General features: G+C 47.4%; 1 long non-coding RNA gene across 1 annotated transcript in view; it reads left to right on the top strand.

Annotated features, from left to right (window-relative positions):
* Positions 1–5,852: 5,852 nt before the first annotated feature.
* LOC146075672 (uncharacterized) overlaps positions 5,853–25,113 on the top strand; it is a 47,708-nt gene continuing 28,447 nt past the window's right edge. The window contains exons 1-2 of the long non-coding RNA XR_014473610.1: positions 5,853–5,934; positions 8,413–8,620. This is a non-coding gene — a long non-coding RNA (uncharacterized LOC146075672). The remainder of the gene's footprint in view (positions 5,935–8,412; positions 8,621–25,113) is intronic.

Consider the following 25,113-nt stretch of genomic DNA (forward strand, 5'->3'; position numbering starts at 1 on the left):
TACAAATACTCTTATATATAATATACACACACACACTAGGTATGCGGCTAACATCCCTGTTGTTGGGATGCTGGCAATCAGAATAGTGATGCCTGGAATTACGACTCTGTGCCAGAATGCCGATATTGATGGAAATGGCATGCTGATTGGAAGTATGTGGTGTGTTCGGTATGGGCACTAGTGCACTCAGGGATTAGTGGAGGGTACAACTGTCTGCAGGGGTGCATACTGCAGGGGGTGGCTGTAGGCGGTCTAGAGGAAATCACACTATATGGAGATGGAGGTATTGGATTCGGTATGGGGTGCACAATACAGGGGGTGGCATGAGGCTGTCTACAGGGATAGCTATACCGGCACACACTACATGAAGTGGCTGGAGGCTGGCTACAGGGGATCACACTAGGGGGATTGGGGTATTGGACTGCCTATCGGGGTGCACAATACAGGGGGTGGCATTAGGCTGTCTACAGGGAATCGCACTGGGGGTATGGGGCTGGCTATACTGGCGCATTCTACATAGAGTGGCTGGAGGCTGGCTACAGGGGATAACACTAGGGGGGATTCAGTATTGAATCCCGGCGGTCGGGATCCCGGCGTTCAGAATCCCGACGCCGGAATCCCGACCGCCGAAATCCCGACAAGGGGGGGACGTGGATCGCCCCCCCTTGCGGGCTCGCTGCGCTCGCCACGCAGCGGGCCCGGTGCCTCGCTACGCTCGGCACACTAATTTATTCTCCCTCCAGGGGTGTCGTGGACACCCCCGAAGGGAGAAAGTGTCGGGATTTCGGCGGTCGGGATTCCGGCGTCGGGATTCTGAATGCCGGGATCCCGACCGCCGGGATTATAACTGCATCCCCACTAGGGGGATGGGGGTATTGGACTGGCTATCGCAGGGGCGGAACTACCGCCGTTGCAGGCGGTGCAGTGCACCGGGGCCCAAGGGGTTAAAGGGGCCCGGTGCCGCTGTCCGCCTGGTATGTAGAAGATATAATTTTTTACATTTCTAAATGTGCGGCGCTATGCGCGTCCGCAGGCATCGGAGGTATGCGGTCGGGCAGGCGTCGGAGGTATGCGGCCGGGCAGGCGGCGGGGGGGGGGGGTATGCGGCCGGGCAGGCGTCGGAGGTATGCGGCCGGGCAGGCGGCGGGGGGGGGGAGGGGGTATGCGGCCGGGCAGGCGGCGGGGGGTGTGCAGCCAGGCAGGGGGTATGCGGCCGGGCGGCAGGTGCATGTCAGACAGAGATGGATGAAGAGGCAGCGGCAAGAGCGCCCTGTACCTCTGCATCCATTCTGTCCGGTGGTCTGCTGGTCTCCCACGATCGCCACAGCAACAGGCAACCAATCACAAGGCTGCCTGTCGCGGCTCTCAGTCTCCGAGGCAGACAGGAAGTGAATTCCTGTATGCTCTGAGGCTGAGCAAGGAGGAATGGAGGAGCAGCAACTATGACACGAAATGCAGCAATGGCAGAGGTAAGTTACAGTACTTTAATGGGAGGGGGGCCACTGCTGCAAAATCTCAAATTAAACAGAGGCTGGAGGCACAGACACAATTAAAAATCACCTAAAAATATGATGGGGATACAAATATACACTTCAATTATAACAGGGAACAGGGGGACAATAAAATACAAATATAACAGGGTGCACAAAAATAAAATAAACATGTACCCTACCCCCCCAGCCTAACTCTAGTCATACATCCCCTCCAGCTCAGCTCTAACTATACATCCCCCACCCCTGAAGCCTAACCTTAATTATACACCCCCCCAGTAGCCTAACCCTATCTATACACCCCTCCCCCCACAGCCCAACTATTCACCACCCACCTGCAGCCTAACCCCACCCATCCCCCTCCCCACAGCCTAAACCTAACATACACTCCCCTCCACAGTCTAACCATACACCCCCCCTGCAGCCTATAACCCTAACCATACACCCCGCAGCCTATAACCCTAACCACACACACACACTCCACAGCCTATAACACTAACCATACACATACAGTGCAGCCTATAACCCTAACCATACACAAACACCGCAGCCTATAACCCTAACCGTACACACACACCCCGCAGCCTATAACACTAACCATACACACACACACCGCAGCCTATAACCCTAACCACACACACACTCCACAGCCTATAACCCTAACCATACACATACACCCCACAGCCTATAACCCTAACCATACAAACACCCCACAGCCTGTAACCCTAACCATACACACACACCACGCAGCCTATAACCCTAACCACACATACACACCACGCAGCCTATAACCCTAACCATACACACACACCCCGCAGCCTATAACCCTAACCACACATACACACCACGCAGCCTATAACCCTAACCACACATACACACCACGCAGCCTATAACCCTAACCATACACACACACCACGCAGCCTATAACCCTAACCACACATACACACCACGCAGCCTATAACCCTAACCATACACACACACCACGCAGCCTATAACCCTAACCATACACACACACCACGCAGCCTATAACCCTAACCACACACACACTCCACAGCCTATAACCCTAACCATACACATACACCCCACAGCCTATAACCCTAACCATACAAACACCCCACAGCCTGTAACCCTAACCATACACACACACCACGCAGCCTATAACACTAACCACACATACACACCACGCAGCCTATAACCCTAACCATACACACACACCCCGCAGCCTATAACCCTAACCACACATACACACCACGCAGCCTATAACCCTAACCACACATACACACCACGCAGCCTATAACCCTAACCATACACACACACCACGCAGCCTATAACCCTAACCACACATACACACCACGCAGCCTATAACCCTAACCATACACACACACCACGCAGCCTATAACCCTAACCATACACACACACCACGCAGCCTATAACCCTAACCATACATACACACCACGCAGCCTATAACCCTAACCATACACACACACCACGCAGCCTATAACCCTAACCACACACACCACGCAGCCTATAACCCTAACCACACACACCACGCAGCCTATAACCCTAACCACACACACCACGCAGCCTATAACCTTAACCACACATACACACCACGCAGCCTATAACCCTAACCATACACACACACCACGCAGCCTATAACCCTAACCATACATACACACCACGCAGCCTATAACCCTAACCATACACACACACCACGCAGCCTATAACCCTAACCACACACACCACGCAGCCTATAACCCTAACCACACACACCACGCAGCCTATAACCCTAAACACACATACACACCACGCAGCCTATAACCCTAAACACACACACACCCCGCAGCCTATAACCCTAAACACACACACATACACCCCGCAGCCTATAACCCTAAACACACATACACACCACGCAGCCTATAACCCTAAACACACACACACCCCGCAGCCTATAACCCTAAGCACACACACACATACACACCACGCAGCCTATAACCCTAAACACACATACACCCCGCAGCCTATAACCCTAACCATGCGCACCCCGCGCAGCCTATAACCCTAACCACACACACACACCCTGCACCCTATAACCCTAACCATACACACACACACCACTCAGGCTATTACCCTAACCATACACATACACCATGCAGCCTATAACCCTAACCATACACACACACACACAGAAGCCTATAACCCTAGCCATACACACACACACACACACACACACAGCAGCCTAAATCCCTAACCACACACACACACACACACACACACACACATACACACACACAAACCCTGCAGCCGATAAACTTAACCATACACACACACACATTACAGCCCATCTTTGGCGAGCACTGTTCAAATTTTTAGGGGGGGGGGGGCCACAATGCGCTAGTTCCGCCTCTGGGTTATCGGGGTGCACAATACAGGGGGTGGCATTAGGCTGTCTACAGAGGATCACACTATGGGGACAGAGATATGGGGCTGCCCACTACAGGGGGTGTGGGTTTTTGGGGCTGGCTACAGAAATGCCTCCTGCGGGGGTGGTGAGGAATGGAATGCATACTGTGATCCAAGTCTGGAAGCTCTTGATTCATATTAGGATCAGGGAGGTGTTGGTGGGGGGTGGGGGCGAAAGGGGAGCATGCATGAAGGAAAAGAACAATGAAAGTACACAGTGCAGGGAAGTGACAACTTACCTCCAGTCTGTGCCTGCGGGTATCAGGAGGGAAGTGCAGCAGCAGCAGGGACAGCATCAGGTGCTGTTAAAATGGAAAGTCACTGCCTTGGCAGAGATGGAGCTGCACACAGTTGGTTAGTCTGTAATGCAGGGGCGGTCGGCAGCCAAAGCATCAAGATACAGGAGGCATGGGTTGGTGGTGTGGTAGCCGGAGATTGGTAGGGGGAGAGCCAGGGGTTTGTAGGATAAGCGTGGCCATGGCATCACTGATAGGAGTGCCGCACTGCCGTGCTGCCTGTGCCTTTTGTATTGTGGGCCCGCTCTTTATGCTGCCTGACCTGTCATAGCATGATAGCCATAAGCAGTGGCAGCTGTGCAGGGAGAGCGCACCTCCAGCCTTGCTCCTCTCTTCACTGCGGAAGCTGAAGGGAAACGTTGGCTGCAGCAAGGATTCAAAATGAAAACATTTTCAGAGGGTGCAGAGGATTGCCTTTGGGACCCCCCAAGCCCCATAGCAGCTGCCTGAAGCCGCATATGGCCATCGGGATCCCCTGCAGCTGCTGCCCTTTAGCTACTGCGGCGCATCTCCAGCAGCTGCCCAGCCATTTAAAATGCAGCGCCGAATTGTTAGGCAATCAGAGCATTTGAAAATGACCGGGCAGCCACCGGAGACATGGGAGACAAACGCAGCAGCTGCAGGGGATACCTGCATCTCATGGTGTCACCCTTTGGGAGCGGGCCACACCACACCACCCTCAACCCGCTAGTCGGCGCTTCACAGATGGCGCCAGGAATTTGATTTAAAAAAATGACAGGAGGGGGGCACGAGGTGGTATGGTGTACCTGCAACATATTTCTTAAAGGTACGCCATACCCCCTTATTTGCACCACTGGTGATGGCAGACTCGGTTGATAAATTTCAGAGAGGGATAGAGAAAAAAATATCCAGGGATACAACCATAATTATATATATAATAGTGGACCGGTACTGGACATAACAGTCATTTGGTCATTGGGGGTGAGATGTACTAAGCCTTGAAAAGTGATAAAACAGAGATTGATAATTCACCAACCAATCAGCTCCTACCTATCATTTTTCAAACACAGCCTGTGACATTGCACGTAGGAGCTGATTGGCTGTTGGTTTATCACTCTCAATTTTATCACTTTTCAAGCTTAGTACATCTGGTCCTGGGAGTTCTAGATTAAACATCCATGATCAATAAAGATGGAAGATATTTCAGCAGAGCCTCTCTAAAATGTACAGTAAAACATTTATACCGGATAAATACGACTAATGTCTTTTTTAAACCTCATCAACTATGTAAATAACTATTGATAACATTTACTCCTGCACAAATATCTCCAACTCCATTCTCCTATTATGACTCTATGGAGATATGTATCGCACTGCACCATGGGCCTTATTTTAGTTCACTCTTTCTGACAAAATCCTTCTGATATGGACAAAACCATGTGCATCAGTGGCGTAGCTATGGTTAAGCAGCCCCAGCCGTCGCTGGGGGGAGCCGGTGCCACTGGGGCGCATCAGGGTCACGCCACTCTTAAAGCCGTGCAAGCTCTGCTCAGTGCTCTGCTGGGAGGAAGCTGGGTATATACTATTGAGCCGCCTGTAGATGGCGCTGCAGCGCACACTGAGCTGAGCTCCTCGGCTGTCAGGAAGAAGCTCCTCTCTCTGTCTCCAGGACATGGGGCTGCCTAAAAAGACGGAGCTATGAATGGGTGACATGCTGATTACAGGTTTGTGTCCCTTGTTGTGGGTGCCAGCTGCAGGGACAAGGGGAGAAAAGTGTGGGCACCATTAATGTATGCTGGTGGCCCAGTGAGCACTATGTCTTGGTAGCTGCAGTGGGAAGGGGGAGGACTGAGTATATGGAAACTGGTTGCCCTCCATTGCTTGTGGGGGTTATTTGCTTTAGTATTGTTGTTTGTAAGTATGCTGTATGTATGTATACTTTTTGTGTATGCTCTGTGTGTGTGTGTGTGTGTATATATATGTCCTTTGTGTATGCTATGTGTGTCTATAGCTTGTGTATGTTTATAAATATGCTGTATGTGTGCATGTTGTATGGTACTATCTGTGGTTGTATGCCATGTGTGTGTGCGTGTATGTCCTTTGTGTGTATGGTATGTGCGCGTGTATGTCCTGTGTGTCTGTATGGTGTGTGTGCGTGTCTGTATGGCATGTCCTATGTGTATGTATGGCATGCGTGTGATTACTGTATGTGTGCATGTATGTCCTGTTTGTATATATGTATGGTATGTGTATGTATATGATGTGTGTCTGTATGGTATATGTGCATGTATGTGATGTGTGTCTGTATATATGGTATGTGCGCGTGTATGTCCTGTGTGTGTATGCATACCCTCCAACATCTGAGGGGAAGAATTCGGTACACAATAGGAAAGGGGCGTGGTCACTGGGAAAGGGGGCGTGGCAAAACCTCCTTTCATATACTTTCAATGGTAAAGTTCGTGCAGCCTGGCTGAGCACCATGCCCCACGGCCCAGCACCTGGTGCAGCTGAGCTCATGTCACATGGTGGCTTGGTGGGCTGCTGGCATATTAAATAAGTATATTTAATAAATAAGTATATTAAATATACTTATTTAATATTCCAGCAGCCCACCAAGCCACCATGTGACATGAGCTGCAGCAGGTGCTGGGCCGTGGGGCATGGTGCTCTGCCAGGTCACTCGTCAAAAAGTATTTACTAGTTACAGCCAGAGCCACACTTGCTGCACTTTAACTTACAGTGTGTGTTGGCAGCTGAGTGGCAGCAGGCTCCGACCCCCAATGGCATCGCCGGCGGCCGTGCGAGATGATCCCCCACAGTGTGTCTGTTGAGCGCCTGGCCACCGCACCCCTCACTCAGCAGTTGATTCACCCCACTCAGCCTATCGCGCCCACAAGGGGCATGTGGAGAATGAGGGCAGAGACTGCCGGCTTTCCTGCTTTCCCAGGGTGCGAGGTCCCGGCACGTGATGTCATGGCGCACGGGACCGGCCGCAATGCACCCTTGGGAACGGGGGAGAGGAGAGAGCCGGCGCACAGAGCTGCAAAAGCGGAGCTGAGCCCGGGGAACCAGGAGGGAAATTATGGCAGAGTGTCTCACCGCTGCAATCTGGAAATATTCGGTACATTCGGTACAGTTGTAATTTGCCGGTACAGACTGTTAAAAAACGGTACTGTACCGGCAAATTCGGTACAGTTGGAGGGTATGGTGTATGGTATGTGCGCGTGTCTGTATGGCATGTCCTGTGTGTATGTATGGCATGCGTGTGATTACTGAATGTGTGCATGTATGTCCTGTTTGTATATATGTATGGTATGTGTGTGTATATGATGTGTGTCTGTATGGTATATGTGTGTGTATGTGATGTGTGTCTGTATATATGGTATGTGTGCATTTATGTCCTGTGTGTCTGGTATCTATTAGAAACATTTCTGGGTAATGCAGGACCTCTCGACAATAAAATATGTGTATAATGTGTATGGTAATACCAGCAGATGAGCGCCTGGGCCAGTGATGATGCGGGAGCGCATCACCGCTCATTGCTGCCTTGTACACACTGGGTGGCTTTTGAGCTGCAAGCAGCTCAGACAAGTAAACTGAGCAGCATTCAGCTCAGTCGCCCAATGGGTATGGGCCTTTACACTCCGTGCTGGCTCTGGTACCCTCCACTTATATATATATATATATATATATATATATATATAATTAGTTTGTCACTGTGCCCCTGGTCCTTTTTCAATATACTGTGTGTGTCAGTGTGCCCCTGGTCCCTGGATGCCTGCGTTCAGTATAGCGACGCTAGCATCCCTAATGCCTTTAGAAGACCGGCCGCTGAACTTCAAATGAGTCAGGATGCCAACGCCGTAATACTGACAGCTAGAATCCCGATCGGTGAGTATGAAGGAAAGAGTGGAGCGAGACAGAGAAACGCTGTGGAGAGAGTGGGGGTGTGAGGGAGAGAGAAATAGAGAGACAGTGACGGAAATAAAAAGAAAGTGTCAGATAGATAGAGAGAGAGAGTATCAGAATGAGGGAGAAGGGGTTGAGGGAAAGAGACAATGGGGGAGGGGACCCTTTATATATTTTGCAATGGGACCCACAAGGTTCTAGTTATGCTCCTGTGCCCCAATTGTTTGCCCTGAGTTGCTGGCAGCAGCACCAGAGCACCCTGACCTATGATCATCCTTTCTCATCTCCCACAGCAGCAGCGTGTCTCCTGGGCAGCAGAACTTGCTGCTGCAGTGCAGACTCCACCCTTCCTGTCCTAGAGACCAACCAAGCTATCACACGCGCAAAGCCCAGGAGGAGCGGCCATCACAGAGCACCCGTCATGACCTTCAAGATAACGGTTGTGACCCACTGCCATCCCCACGCTTCAGTGTCCTCTCCTGGCTGCACTTCTAGCATCTGGTAAGATGTGTTTTGCTTGGTTTTGGGTCAGGAGCTGGGGTAACTGGCACTCATTTAGGGCACCCTCATATGTTTGTGTGCCAGGATGGAACCCTTCCCAGAGGCTTCCCCGGTTCCTGCTGCTGGGGTATAAAGGTGGTGTCAATGGTGCCTGCAGCAGCACTGGAAATAACTTTCAATATGGCAGCTTAAAGTGCAATGTATGTACACTTCTAAACCTAGTAGCTGCTATACCCCTTCCCTAGCCTCTGCACTGCCTGCCCCTATCCTCCTTCTTGCCCCTGCTCCAGTTGATATTTAATCATACCCCTCCCTACCCCCAGTACTGCCTATCCCTAATCCACCTTGGCCTCTCCCTAACCCGTTACAGCATACTTACGGCTAATTGTTGGCTGTTGACATTCCGGTGTTGGCATCCTGATGTGTTTAAATGTGCCAGTTTCAGTGTTCTAATGGCAGTTGGGATGCCAGTGTCTATATACTGGACACCAGCAACCTGATTGCCTCGAAGCTGACCTCATTCAATATATATCGGGTTTCACCATATGTGCATAATGTGGAATGGACATTACGGTGTGTGGTATATTCTGTAATGGGCATTACGGTGTGTGGCATAATGTGTAATTGACTTTAAGGTGTGTGGTATAATGTGCAATGGGCATTACGTTGTGGCATAACTTTGTGTGGCATAATGTGTTATGGACATTAAAATATGTGGCATAATGTGTAATGGGCTTTATGGTAAGGGGAATAATGTGTAAGGGTCATGGTGTGTGGTATAATATGTAATAGACGTTACAGTGTGTGGCATATTATCTAAAAAGCCTTGCCACACACCATTTTTGGAATGCTATAGGTTCCAAAAAATGGGAGGGGGGCGCCAGATTTTCTTTGGCTGGGGGGAGCAAAATTTCTAGTTACGCCACTGATGTGCACTGCAGGGGGGCAGATGTAAAATGTGCAGAGAGAATTAGATTTGGGTGTTATTTTGTTTCTGTGCAGGGTAAATACTGGCTACTTTATTTTTACATTGCAATATAGATCTCACTTTGAAGTAAAACCCCACCCAAATCGAATTCTCTCTGCACAAGTAACATGTGCCCCACCTGCTGTGCACATGGTTTTGTCCATCTAAGAAGGATTTTGACAGAAAGAGTGAACTAGAATAAGGCCCAATGTTACTGTATATTCCTAAGTATATCCTTCTTGATCTCAGCAATACCTCCATAATGTAACTCCTCCCTATTTTTTACCCATAAAGGGACTTTAAGTGACCAATTACCTGGTCTTAAATATACCGCCTTCCTATTAAAGGGGTGTGCATATTCAATATCATGAGTGCCTCCACCGAAGTAGTAGTAAATATTATAAGCCTACTTGGGAAAACCTTTTCCAGGTGTTTTCTACAACCCTGTCCTAAGGAAGGATGTGTATGTGGTGTGTCACACACTGCTGTACAGCCATTCTGTTATACCAATCAGGATTCCCGATTATCAGATGGTCATTTTTATTATTTCACATTAAGCTAGTAAACTTTTAATGGTATGAAGGCCAAGGTCAAGGTCAGGTGGATACATAAGAATACATAATACTTAACAGGTAGTCAACAAACATCAAATGTCATCTTATCCGGCTTAAGCTGGATACACATCTATACAATCCCTGGTTTCTTGCGACCGTTCGACCGACCGTAGACCAGTCGGACCGTCCACAAACAACAGCCGATACGCGCGTACACACCTGTACAATTTTACTTGCGACGTCCGATGTACTCCATCCAAACAGTCGCAAGAAAAAGATATCTATCTATCTATCTATCTAACATCTATATCATATCTATATCTATGTAACTCATATCTATCTCTCTATCAATCGATCGATAGATAGATATAAACACATTGGCGGCTAATGTATAGTTGCAGTGATTTTATTCGATTTCAATCTAGATGACACATCTGTCACATAAACATGGGGAGAGGTGAACGCGTCTTGTGCTGTAGGAAAGATCATGCAGCTATGGTACGCCCACATGGACGTTTCAGCTTTGGCAGTATAGTCGCAAGAATGGCCAGCATATCGATCGAACGTGTACACACACTGCACTTTTGTTCCAATATGGGCCCGTCCTGTCGGATGAAAATAAAACAACAAAGAACCGAGTATGGATGGCCAAGACCGTTCTTGGCCGTTTATCGATCGTACAGAGGGAGTCGGGACAGCGTACACACCTATACAATTGAACGGCCGTCCGACCCAGAACAGAAGAGCGGCCCGACGATTGTATAGATGTGCACCCAGCTTTATTGCTGACACTGAGGTTTCTTATCTATGTCAGTCACGAGGAAGATATGGCCCCAAGATATTCCAGTGTAGACAAAGGTTATGCAAGTGTATACCCTCCAGTAGTATTTCTCACTCTCCTTTAAAATTCATAACAAATAGCTCAGATAAATAGCCTTAATGGGCCCTACACACATGCCGATGTGTGTAGGGTGACCTAGCTGTGCTACGTCGGGCCGTTCTGCTCAGCACACAGAGCTGACAGCCCACACACAGAGCCAGCTGTCAACTCTGTGTGCTGAGCGAGCAGACAGCGCCAGTGTTCTCTGGTGGGAGAACCCTGCCGATGCCACTATTGATGGACACTGTTCATCAATCTCGGCCAGCGACAAAGACGCGCAGGGATGCGCATTGCTGTCGATATAGCCCCCACACATACACCGATGTGAGGGCATTTTCTAAACTCGCTTAGAAAATGCCTTAATATCGGCATGTGTGTAGGCCGTATAAGGGTTTAACGTATGAGTTCACTAGAACTCCACTGAGCTCAGGAATGTTATAAACTAGAAACAGGTTCATATATGTAAATATTAATGCTTATATACACTGCTAAAAAAATAAAGGGAACACTAACATACATCCTAGATCTGAATGAATGAATGAAATATGTACATAGTTGAATGTGCTGTCAACAAAATCACACAAAAATTATCAATGGAAATAAAATGTATTAACTCATGGAGGTCTGGATTTGGAGTCACACTCAAAATTAAAGTCGAAAAACACATCACAGGCTGATCCAACTTTGATGTAATGTCCTTAAAACAAGTCAAAATGAGGCTCAGTAGTGTGTGTGGCCTCCATGACCTCCCTACAATGCCTGCTCTGGCGTAAGCACAACTTTTGCACATTGGTATCTCAGTGTTAAACAGTGGGATCGATCACCCTGTTATCGGCACACAGCTGATAATCAGGTGCAACCCTTAGTACAGTGATCACAGTGACTATTCATGCAGTGCTCAAGTTGTTACTATTTGTCAATCCAACACTAGATATCAGTTGATTGTGTCAGTAGCTAAAGTTGCAACATATTCTACTTAGGCATATATAGACAAAGTTTCCCAGTGGGTGTCTTCACTTGAATGGTTCTGTTGCCAAAAACTTATCATACCATTGCTCATAATAGAAAGTGACATCAACTCACTGTTGCTGGATGTGTATCAATAATAAATACAATGCAGGACCTAGCAGAGCAGACCCCTAAAATTACCTTATCTCTCTGTTGCTGGCTGTATCAAATAGCAAGCACAACGCCATGGCGGACTGAAGAAGCCGATAGGTGTCCATAAATAGAGACCATTTTTGCAAAAAAGTCGAGCTCCATGTAATACAGTAGGTCCAATTTGGCGTATTTCCTTTCGAAGTTGAGTATTTGAGTGAGTGAATGGATTAGGATACACTTCCTTGCCATTGCGAGTATCACAATAAGCAATGGAAGAGAATGGTTATCAATTTTGTCCATCGGCCACATGTGAATAGATAAACCCAAGTGCTAGCGGTTCCATGGGAAGTCTGACATGAAATATAGTAAAAAGAAAATTGATGCCTTTCCACCAGAATCGTTTAATCTTGTAACAATTACACATGCAATGTGCGAAGTCTGCTACAGCTACTCCACATTTAGGGAATTTGCCCGTCTCTTCTCGTACCCTGTTGTATACGGTGATGTTTTTAACTATGTTTGGACGCCATTTTATTCATGAATAACTCCATTTTGTAACTGTATAACTTAATTGCTTTGTATTTGTACTTTTTATTATGATTAGTGTTTTTACAGACATATGGGTACCAGTTAGAAATATAGTTCCATTCTAAGTGCCAGCTGTCTTTTACCCTTGACCTGGTGTGGAAGATATAGTGAGCGGTAAGTGTAGCCAGTGTTTAGGCAAACTGACAGTAAGAAATATATGTTCCTGCCAGGGGCGGATGTGGGACTAAAAGTGGCCCTGGAAAATGTCAGGAAGTGGCGTCAAATCAAGAATGGGCGGAGCCAGTATAACAGTAGGTTGGATTACTGCCTCACTATATGCTAAATATTTTGTCACCCTACTACCAGAAACTGGCACAGTGGCAGCCTGGCAGGGGTTAGAGCAGGGGTAGGCAAGTAATTTTTAATGGAGTCAGGATATTTCTAATTATTTTGATTGAGGTCCACAAAATCAAATATCTGTAATGTAATTAATAACAATGTTTTATTTTGGTGCTGAATCTTATGCTAAAATGTAACTATAAGTTTCAGCACCAAAACAATCTAGACCAGGGGTGGCCGGACCTTTGTAGCCCAGGATTTACTATTTGCAGGGCTTGAAAATTTCTTTTTAAATCTAGGAGCCAGGATGAAAGCGTAGGAGCCAGACACGCTAAAGGTGCCGATACACACCGTGCGTTTTAGTCAGATTGCATCCTAGTTTAAAATGCATGTGATGTGCTACAGCAGCATGTGTTATGATCTAGATGCGATGCAATCTAGTTCACAAACTATGTGCTACACATACTTTTTGTACCATGGGATGCACAGGAGCACACATCGCCTTCCACGGTACAAAATGTACCATGTATGTGTATGGGCACCTTAACTCACCCACAAATAAAAGCAAGGAGGGGGGTTGGCCACCGCCTTTACAGTTCCTGCACTGATGAGAGTGGTTGAGGAGACGCGGCGACATTAGAGAGTAGCAGGTGGTGAGGGGAGGGTAATGAGGTGATGGGTGTCAAAAAGAGGGTGAGGTGACAGTAGGGGGAGACGGGTGGGTGCTAGGGGGAGGGGTGATGGGAGGCGAGAGGGATAAGGTGGTTAGGTGGAAGAACATGATACCATCTAAGGGAAGTTATACGTTACACAGATAAGCCATGTTATACATTTAGCACTGTGCCACCATCCAGCAGGCCAATCCCCACAGTGCCCTCCTTCCATTGCCCTATTACTGTGCCAGGCCACAGACAGAGGTACAGTACTGCACTGGTATGTTAGGAGGGGGGGGGGCACTGCCCGCATTGGTATGTTAGGAGGGGTGGTCGAGGGGTTTTCGGGCAACGCTGCTCGTGCTGCTGCTCACTTTCAGCAGGAGGGGGAGAGGGGGTCTGGAAACCCTGCCGCTGACCTGCCCATGACCAGATTCTGCTTCCTCCCTGCCCAAAAAATGTGGTCGCCAGGAAGCATAATCTGGTCGCCAAGGCGACCTGGCATTTGATGAGCCCTGCTATCTGTACTCTTACTTACCGTTAATCTAACGGCACCTCCCCCTGTGCAAAATATTCCCTGCAGTACGCCCCTTACACACTTCACATTATGCCACACAGTTTGAGCCAAAATTCACATTATGCCCCACAATATGAGACAAAATTCACATTATGACGCACGTAATGAAAGCAATTATGTCCACTAACACAAAGGGTCACCTTCTGGTGACAAAAACCAAACTGCCTCATAAAACCCCATTCCCTGGGAGAGTGCCCCTCAGGACTGCCCTGCACCTCCCTCAAAAAGTTAAGTTTATATTCCATGGGGACACAAAACTCCATAACAATTAACTGAGATGTTTTTTGTTTTTTTTTATTATTGTAACTTAGATGAATAAATGTTTATCTTTGTTTTGAAATGTCCTGTGTCAGTCTCCATATTTAACACATTGTATCCCAGAACCTGGTCGCTTGAGTTATTATTTTCAACCAACAACATTTGGCGTAGTCGGCAGGATACAAGGGGTTAAATTAAGATTGTATGTAACATGAGTTTGTTTAAAAATTGGTTCAGGGGAGCTTCTGAATAAAGCTCCAAACATACATCATGGTTTGTGAGACCTAGCGGGTGGCAACCATTGATGGATGGGTGTTGTAAAGACATTCAGCCTTTACAAGTTGAAAATCCAATTGATGATATGCAAAAAATTGATGTTAGTTGTGATTCTGGTAAAATTGTCAGTGAAATGCAGAATTTTACAAATGAACAGAGTGAGAAACAAAATAATGTATCATCAGAGGAAATGCTTTTTGATATAAGCATAGTTTATGAAATGTGTACTGTTGGGAATAATGAACACAAAGTAGTTCTGTCAGAAAGTCTCCCTTTAGGAAGTTTTGAAGAAGGGGCTTTCTGTTTGTAAAGCAATTAAAAAGTCAGATTCTGATAAATCTTGTGGAATTGTAACATGCTGCAGACAGGAGGGTGGGGCTGGTTCCCCCTTACTGAGCTGCAGCTGTGACTGTGATATACAAACTTATGAGGTATTTGAAAATTATGTTGAATTTGTATGTGACTGTATGAAGACGTCAATTTATTGCATATGATCAGACTTGTGTAGATGCATCATATCGATCATGTAACTACATGCCAGCAAAATGCTGACACAGAGGATTGTGAACAGTTAACATTGAGGGCCAGATTCTCTAAGCTTCAAAAGTGATAAAATAGAGAGTGATAAACAGCCAGCCAATCAGCTCTTGCCTGACATTTTTCAAACACAGTCTGTGACATGGCAGGTAGGAGCTGATTGGCTGGCTGTTTATCACTTTCTATTTTATCACTTTTGAAGCTTAGAGAATCTGGCCCTGAAGCAGAGAAATGTGATTTTTGACATATCCAATAGAGGTATTAGTAATGAGCAAGGTGATTTAGGAAACACAGACAGTGGGATGTGGCTACATCCACTGAAAGAGAAAGAAGTTGATACACACACAATAGAAACTGCTTTTTTGTGTGTGGGAAATAAGTTTAGTCCTGAGACTTCATAGAGGCAAATTGGTAGTGTAAATACACTAAGAGCAGGGGTTAAAGTGAGGGGGAACTGGGTGGAATTGAGTTCCACCACCTCTAATGGTGAGGTGGAACATTTTTACCTCCACATTGGCCCTGCACAGTAATTCTCACAGAAACGCTTTCTAGTTTACAAGGGGGTGCCAAAAACCCTACCACTGGCCCTGTCTCTGCCTAATGGGGGGAGGGAAGGGAGGTAATTAGGTGGCATCGAGAAATGAGTTCCCACACCTCTGCATGACCACTTTATGCCCTGACTAAGAGAAACTGAATTTCAACCTGTTGAAGCGCATGTTTAAATTATACAGCAAGCAGGATTGCATTATAAGAATACATTAAACAATGGGTCTCAGTACATTGAGGAGACCGTGGAGATGTGTCATGGTTTATTTGCATGCAGTAGAAAGGAGGAAGTGTTTGAAGTTGGATTTGAAATCTCACAGGCAGAGAGTTGCTGTGACAATTACAAGTCAGAGGAATGTAGTTATTACCATTCTTTTCACGCCATTAATGACATACCTGAGAGTTATGCTGTGTACACATGGGGGAGATATATTGCTCAGCCATATATTGCTGAGCCATATATGGCTCAGCAATATATTGCTCAGTTTCTACTTTACATCAGCGACCAGAGATGGTCGCTGATGAAAAAGAAACTGCAGGGGGGAGCCCGGCAGTGGTAATCAGCTGGTCGCAGGAGCATGTTCCTGCGACCAGCGATCACCACAGGGGCAAAAACGGGAGTGCGCACCCGGCGATATATCACCGGTGCACACTCCCATTGCGGGCAATATGGTCGCTCAGCGACCATATTTCCTGCGATTTTGCACAAAATCGCCCCTGTGTGTACGCACCTTAAGATGCAGACTTTAGAGGTGGTTGAGTGTGATTGTTTAAAGTCTTGTGAACAAAATATTGATAAACAGTGGGAATTGGTACAGAGGGCTACTGATATGACACAAATAGCATCATGAATGACCAGTTATTTAGTGGAAAATGTACCACCTGGGGTACCTGTATACAAGATACCACTGTTCACGCAAGCAGAATCAAATAGATTGTTACATGTGTGCAAATATGTGGAACTGGCAGTTTTAGGCGAACAGGAGGAGGGTGGTGATGGAACATATCAGGGACAGGTTACACAAATACCGGGCAGAGACCCTGTCCATTATAAAACACCTGGGAAACAAATGCATTTTTATTAATTGAGTGTGGATTTAGCAAAAAAGGAGATGATTGTATTATCACAGACAGATTTGTCTGAGCACATATATAGGAATGACACTGATTAGGAAGTGGGTGAATCAGCCATGCAGTATGCCCCGCCTGCTCCATGCCCCTCACCCTATGAGAAAGCAAAGATAGCCCTCTGGGACACAGGATGGGGAGAAGGGGAGTCATCCATAGGTGGGAATACACAAGCATTCACCACCCCCTGGAAGAAGACAAACTTTATTCTCTCACAGGTGGAAGGTCACTGACAGCCCACTCTCCCATGGAAGTAATAAAGTATGAGATCTGTGTCACTAGAGACACAGGACAAGATGAAGAGAAAAGCACAGATCATCCACAACTTTGGTGAATGATAATGTAGAAACATCATTGTTACAGTCACATCATGACACAACCAGCTGGGTAGCAGTAGAAGGTTATACCAAGCCGTGGACGGCCCAAAGTTACTGCAGAATGTGGACTGGGCAATGCCCAGGGTTCCAAGTGTTGGTCTCTGAGTTACTAGACAAAATAATTGGAATGGACATACTGAAGGGGCAGTCCATAGACAGCCTGTCCAACACTTATACCCCTTTTCCACTAGCAACCTGGGTCGGACCCGGTAATTTGTACCCGGATTGATACCGGGTTGGACCTGGGTTTAAGACACATTTCCACTACAGTGCTACCCGGTAAATTGCTGGATCAGCCCCGTTTACACTTAACCCAGGTAAAGCCTGTTTTTTCCTACAGATTACATAAGAAAAGGCCTTTTTAAAGGGCTTTACCAAGGGGGAGGTCATAAAACAGGGCCACCATTACCCAAAAGGGCCACCATTAAACACAACATTTTCTGATTAAAGAATAGACCAGAAATATTTATTTGAAAAAATGTTGCCTTTATTTTAGTCCCAAATATTCAATATGAAACCTAAGTGTCTTCACACACGATACGTAAAACTTTTGTGAAAACTGTTGTTTACAATATACCTGAGCCATTTGTGTACCTAGACATGTAAAAAGTGCGGTACTTGTTTCCTAGCACGGCCACAATCGTGAGTAATCGTGTCCCTTACTTAAGGGACACGATTACCCACGATGGACCCGATTTCTTTTGAAATCAGGTCCATTTTGCCGGCTAGGATAAAATATCGGGGGCATCGCGTCGGTCGGGACCATTAACATTGGTCCCGACGCGACCGACGCGATGCCCCCGATATTTCCATAGACTTCAATGTTAAAAAATATTTTAACATTGAAATCTTGTCGGGAAAGGTAAAATATCGGGGGCATCGCGTCGGTCGGGACCATTAACATTGGTCCTGACGCGATGCGACGCGATGCCCCCGATTTTTGCATAGGATTCAATGTTAAAAAAAATTTTAACATTGAAATGGTGTAAAAATGTCAAAAAATGTGAAATGGGTCCATATGACCCATTTCACATTATAGATGTACCCGTCGTCGCCCCACGATAGACGCCAACCCGAAGCGTGGCGAGCGCAGCGAGCCCGCGAGGGGCGGCGGTACGCGTCCTCCGACCTTTTCATGCCCTACTATCCACTAGGGCGTGGAGTGAGAATAGAATAGTGTGGCGAGCGCAGCGAGCCACCGAGCCTGAAGCGTGGCGAGCGCAGCGAGCCCCGCGAGGGGACGCGGATACCTTCACAGTTATACGCGTCCCCTTGCGGGCTTCACAGGTGTCCGTGGCGACGCGGACACCTGTGAAGCCCGCGAAGGGACGCGTTTACCTGTGAAGGTATCCGCGTCCCCTCGCGGGGCTCGCTGCGCTCGCCACGCTTCGGGCTCGGTGGCTCGATGCGCTCGCCACACTATTCTATTCTCACTCCACGCCCTAGTGGATAGTAGGGCATGAAAAGGTCGGAGGACGCGTACCGCCGCCCCTCGCGGGCTCGCTGCGCTCGCCACGCTTCGGGTTGGCGTCTATCGTGGGCTGCTGTTTACGCGCTTCAATTTGGGGGTGTTGGGAATTTTTTTCATTGAATCCAATGTAAAATTGGGTCCCAGGGACCCAATTTACATTGGATTCAATGAAAAAAATCGGGTCAAAAATCGGTCGGTCGCGTCGATCGCATCGCATGCGACCAAATCGCATGCGATGCGATCGACCCGATTTTTTTCAGCACGACCACCCCGATCTTAATCGGTGTGGCCGTGCTAGGAAACAAGTACCAAAAGTGCACATAAACATATACAAAATTCACATAAAAATGCCCCAGAAGCTCCAATCAGCTCTGTTTTTCAAATATACCGGGTTGGGAGCGTTTCCACTAACCCTGAACCCAGGTGCAAACCGGGTGCTACCCTGATCATTACCTGGGTAGGATTGCAGGGGAATCCAAACCGGGTTATTTGACAGGGAGCATTTCCACTAGCAGAAAAACCCGGGTAGATGCGCGTCCCCGTGGAGATTACCGGGTTATTTCTGCTAGTGGAAAAGGGGTATTACAGTATATGACTGGCAGCTCTGTAAAAGCATTCACAACCTATGCAGTAAATCTGACAGTTAGGGGGAATGCTAAATGGCAACCTGTGTACATACCCCCAGCAGCCCAAACTGTAAGCCTGAAGCAGTATTGCACCCATAGTGGTCATGAAGAAATAGTACAAACCACAGAAGAGGTTATCCCAGTAGGGGTGTTCAGAGATGCATGCAGCCCCTATAAAAGTGTTACCAGAAAGAAAGATACATTTGTGTGGACAGCTGAACAGGAAGACACAGTTCAGGCTGCAAAGCAAGATATCCAGGAGCATAATGCTCTGGGCTCCATACAGGGAGATCAGCATTTCTTTATGGACATGACAGATATGCTGCTTTCCCACTGCAGACCCGTTTTAAGTTACAGGTAATCTTAAACGGTATTTAGCATTCCAACTGCAGCAGATTACAGTTTTAAATGCCATTTAAGTACCATTCCCATTGCAGGTAAAACGTTTTAGCTCTTCAAAAGTTTTTACAGCACAAATGAGTGCCTGTGACTTTAATGGGCTTTTCAGGGTTAAAAAGGTGCACACCCACAGTTGTTTTCACATAATAAAAGGAGGGGGAGGGGCCAGTGGTGTGTACAAATCCCGCAGCCGTCAACATTTGTGCTATGTGTCAGCTCAATTTAACCCATGGTGGACAGTAATATATACATTGCTGGCCAGTGCCAGCTATGTATATATTACTGCCTAATAACTAAATCATTGGTGCCCAGTGGTGCCTGCAATATATAGATTGCTGGCATGTGCCAGCAATCTATATATTACTGGCTTATGATTGTCATTGGTGCCCAGTGGTTCCAGAAATATATAGATTGCTGGCATGTGCCAGCAATCTATATATTACTGGCTTAGGATTGTCATTGGTGCCCAGTGGTTCCAGAAATATATAGATTGCTGGCATGTGCCAGCAATCTATATATTACTGGCTTAGGATTGTCATTGGTGCCCAGTGGTTCCAGAAATATATAGATTGCTGGCATGTGCCAGCAATCTATATATTACTGGCTTACAAAATAAAACATTGGTGGCCAGTGCTGCTCCGTGTGGAGCAGGACGGAGGGAGGCGGGGCATGTGGCCGGACCCGGGAGGACAAGAAAAAGAGGACCTGCGGGGCGGACTGGACCAGCGTCGCTGACGGCATCCAGCCGCAGCAGCAGCCAGCCGGACACAGCGGGGCAGCGTGGACAAGTGAGTATAACAGGAGGGGGGGGGCAGGGGGTGGCAGCGGGGCGTACCGCGGGGCGTACCGCGGGGCTGAAAGTGGTTAATCTTTCAGCCCGGCAGCGTACACACACGGAGGTGATGGCTGAAAAAATCAGCAATCATCTCTGCCGTTTAAGATGCATTCCCATTGCCTCTTAAACGGTAGATTACCGTGTAAAACTCTGCTTTGGAAACGGGTTGAAATACCGTTTAACTTTAAACGGTATTTCAACTCTGGTGCTTTCCCACTGCAGCCTTAAACGGTATTTTGCCCTCAAAAATCGGCAATATACCATTTTAAGGCTGCAGTGGGAAAGGGGCATAACTGAGCATGTTTATGTTGGACTTTGGGCTCAGCAGTTACCATGCCCACAGACCGTAAACTTACTTTTGGAAAAGACTTTGCTAGCGGCATATACTGCATTTCAACATGTGACAAATGTCACCAAGCAACAACATGTCGCTGGAAAAACACCTGTGAAAGTGTGGGTGAGACAAGAGGGCCTAGGTGCATACACAGCCATGGCCCAGAAGCAGACACTGCAGAAGTGGCAGTGGTTCCTGTCAGAAAGAGATGGAGTGTTCAGCCAAGAGCCTGTTCAAGTGACCTGCTGCATTGTTAGATTGGTGAACTGTGAAAGTACAGAGACGGAGTTACCTCCACTACCAAACAACAGAGATCAAGTTCAGATCACAGAACAATATACTCAATGGACCAAAGAAGAAAAGAAGTATGCAAGTTTCTCAAACAGGTCAACAACAGTGGTCTCCACAAGAAGCATCCAAGAACTGATACATGGTAGTGGTGAAGATAAAACAAGTCAGTATGCAGAACTACATGCTGTAGTTATGCTGCTGGAAGAAATTAAAGGCCCTCCCATCACCATCTACACCTGGCACCAGCACAACTGGAAGGAAAAGAAAACTATACCATTTGGGAGAAGAAAGTAAAAGTATACCAATGTCACAACGTATGGCCAGAGAAAGTGTGAAGTGTGAAACTCATCAACTGCCGAATAACCCAAAGAAGCAGACTTAGGATATGAGTGGTGCTGAAGCGTGTCTCTTCAGAAGTGTGGACAAACAAGTTCCAAGCAAAATGTCAAGAGATTTACAGTTGCTATATGAGACACCCAAAGACATCCAGTCTGATGATGACACACACTTAATAGACAAGACAGACAAAGACTGGGCGGCTGTGTGGTGGTGTCCTGGTTGTACCACATTCCTTGTTATCAGCAAGCTGCCATGTTGAGTGAACGTATGATTGAGCTCCTGAAGGACCAGGAAAGAATGTCCACGCATAAGAGAAAGGGTGGGGATGAAGTCCTTCAGGAAGCTGTGTGTTGTTTGAATAAGAGGGCAGAAGAGGGGAACATCCCACATGCTAGGGTAGAACTGACACAAAGTGAGGCTATAGGGTCTAGGTTGATTATGTTAAACATTGTATATGTAGTACAGAAATTTATAGGAGAAATGGTACTTGTTTCCTAGCACGGCGCCCATCGTATTCCATCGCATAGCAGCACTAATTAAGGTATGCGATGGGACCCGATTTTTGGGTCCTAAGACCCGCACTGTACAATTTTAATATCGTGTCGCATCTAATGCCATTACAATGACATGCGACGCAATGCGATTTTTAATTGTACAGGCACCCTGATGGGTGATTACTATGTTAAATGCACCCACATTGTTAATGCCACCCCCACTATGAACGCCAACCGGAAGCGTAGCGAGTGCAGCGAGCCTGCGAGGGGTGGCGGTACGCGCCCTCCGACCTTTTTATACCCCCACTATCCACGTCGGCGTGGAGTTGATTTTATATAGTGTGGCGAGCGCAGCGAGCCACCATGCCCGAAGCGTGGGCAAGCATTATGGGCATCAGCATTCTGATAGTCGGAACAATTCTCCTGATGTGGATTTTCCATCCTACAGACCTGTACAAGAATGATATTGAGACAAGAAAAGGTCTATTGGCATCATGGTCTAACTCCTTTGTACAAAGACATTATAAAGCTGCAGAACAATTGCAGATTAAGGACTATGGTACTCATGCCTCGGTTGCTACCAATACCATAAACTGGGTAGAGGTACCATTGACTATGACTGAATTTGAGAAAAAAGGTATATAAATGGCTCTGTTACCAAGTATCAAGCCCCTGATAATGAACTGTAAATCACCATCTCATAAAAAGTAAGGGTGGATTGTATAGGGTGATATTTCTAACTACTTTTTGGACGCCATTTTGTCATGTATAAGCTCCATTTTTTATCTGTTTAAATTCATTGCTATATATTTGTACATCGGGCAGCTTCGCATCCCCCATAGAAACCTATGGGGGGTGCGGCCGGTGGCGCTGCAGGGGGGATCGCAGCAGGGATCGGAGATTCCTGCTGCGGTCCCCCTTTGATACATTTGGGGGATACTTAATATTTGTGGCTAAACCCTGAAAACGGGTGTTTTTGGAGAGTTAGCCGCAAATATGGTTTGATAAATGGGCCCCATAGTGAGTGGGAAGTGTAGCCAGTGTTTAGGCAAACTGATAATAATAAATATATGTTCCTGCTATCAGTATGTCGGATGGAAACTGTCTAGTAAGCTGTTTGGGCTATTTGTCTATAACTCTGTGAAAGGGAATCTTGTCATTTTGGCCTGGCAATATGCCGGGTGCTGTCAGGGCATGATTTATTGCAAATCCTGGGTCGCTCCTGGGCCGGAATCTGCTCCAAATCCTGGGGGGGCGACCCAGCATTTGCGATGTGAAAGAGGCTTATACCTCTTTTACACCAAAATCCCTGGTCGGACCCTGGTCTTCGAACACGGGAGTTTCCAGGGTCGGACCCAGCATCATACCCCATTAATACCCCTTTTACACTGCTGCAAAAACCCATATCAGCGGTGGGTCAGACGCGGGACAGCGGCGGTGTAAATGGGTCAACCCAAGTCCCTTTACACGGGATTTCTACCCAGGTCCTGACCTGGGTTGAACATGGCCAGGACCTGGGTAGAGGGCAGTGTAAACTGGTACACCAGGTAATCCTACCCGGCTGCCATTTACATCAACTAGAAAAGCCCAACCTCCGGACCACAGCATCCGCAGGTTGGACAGGGGGGCACACACAGCCTCCCCTGCTGTCTGCTCTACTCTGCAGACAGCAGTGGAGGCAGGGAGGAGATGAATGGATGCCTGTGTGTGGCATCCATTCACCTCACGGATGGGGGCTGGGGGGTGCACGGGGGCAGCCCAGCAGCTTATCTTCGTGCCGGGCTTGCCCCTAGCGTGGTGGTCCGGGGTCGATCAGCGGTCCTGGCGCTTTGAGATGATGTCAACAGTGCCGAATCAGGAACCGCCGCCGGTGTAAAAGGTAACAAATGCAGGGTTGCACCCGGGTTAAAGTTGGGTCCAAAAACCCAGATGAGACCTGGCGTTTTGGGGTAAAAGGGATATTACACAGAACTTCTATTACACAGAACTTCAACCTGAGTCAGACCTGGGTCTGCGCTGTTTACACTGAACCTGGGTCAGCCCTGCTTTTCCCTGTGGATGCCAGGGGTTCCATGCTCATTGCCAGGGGGGATTACATGCCCATTGCCATATGGGGGTTACATTCTCATTGCCATAAAGGTAGACATGCTCGTAGCCAGGGGGAATTACATGGTTGTTGCCAAGGGGGATTACATGTTCGTTGCCCAGGGGGTGTTAAATTGCCTACCCACCCGCCTGCCCATCACTGTAGTGGGAGGCACATTACTCACCCTCCTCCTTTAAGCACTTGGTCCCATTACTGCCTGTCAGTGCTGTATGGGATAGGACTGTGGCTGGTCCGCCTGTAGAGCACAGATAGCATGGGTGCCCGGAGCCTGTGTGCCCTGTCCACTTGTTTTCCTCCTGGCTGCTGTCTTTTGCTGCTGCTGCAATGCACTGTGCAGACTTTCGGAAAGCACGCCCCACACTTCTGGAATCCTTCCAGCACCATCTGGATGTTCGAATCCGGGTTTGGGTCCGTTTACACCACCCACTACTTGGATACTGCCTGTGTTCCACCCTTATCAGGACCTGGGTAGAGTTCATGTGTAAATGGACCTGGGTTGGCCCCTTTTACACTGCCGCTGACCCAGGTCCACGTGGGTCAAGACAGAAACACTTCAGCAAACATCAGTACAGCAGGTAGTCTTCTCGGGGCTATACCTCAAAGAAATAGCCAAGAATATCTATGGTAAAAGAAAAGGGTGGGAGTAGAGATCTGTTTGCAAAGGGCTTGTGAAGAGGATAATTTTCCCCCAAAAAATGTATGGGATAATAACATCAATAAAAACAATGGGTCTTATAAAGTAAGATGGGAGATCCAAATACTCTAAAGAAACATCTGTGGAGCCTTACTTTCTCACAGTTCTGGTAAAAGTCCCCATCTTACTTTATGAGACCCGTTGTTTTTATTGATGTTATTATCCCATAAAAAAAAATTGGG

The sequence above is a fragment of the Crinia signifera genome, chromosome 4 (assembly GCF_055691185.1).
Source record: "Crinia signifera chromosome 4, ASM5569118v1, whole genome shotgun sequence".
Classification (NCBI taxonomy): Eukaryota; Metazoa; Chordata; class Amphibia; order Anura; family Myobatrachidae; genus Crinia; species Crinia signifera.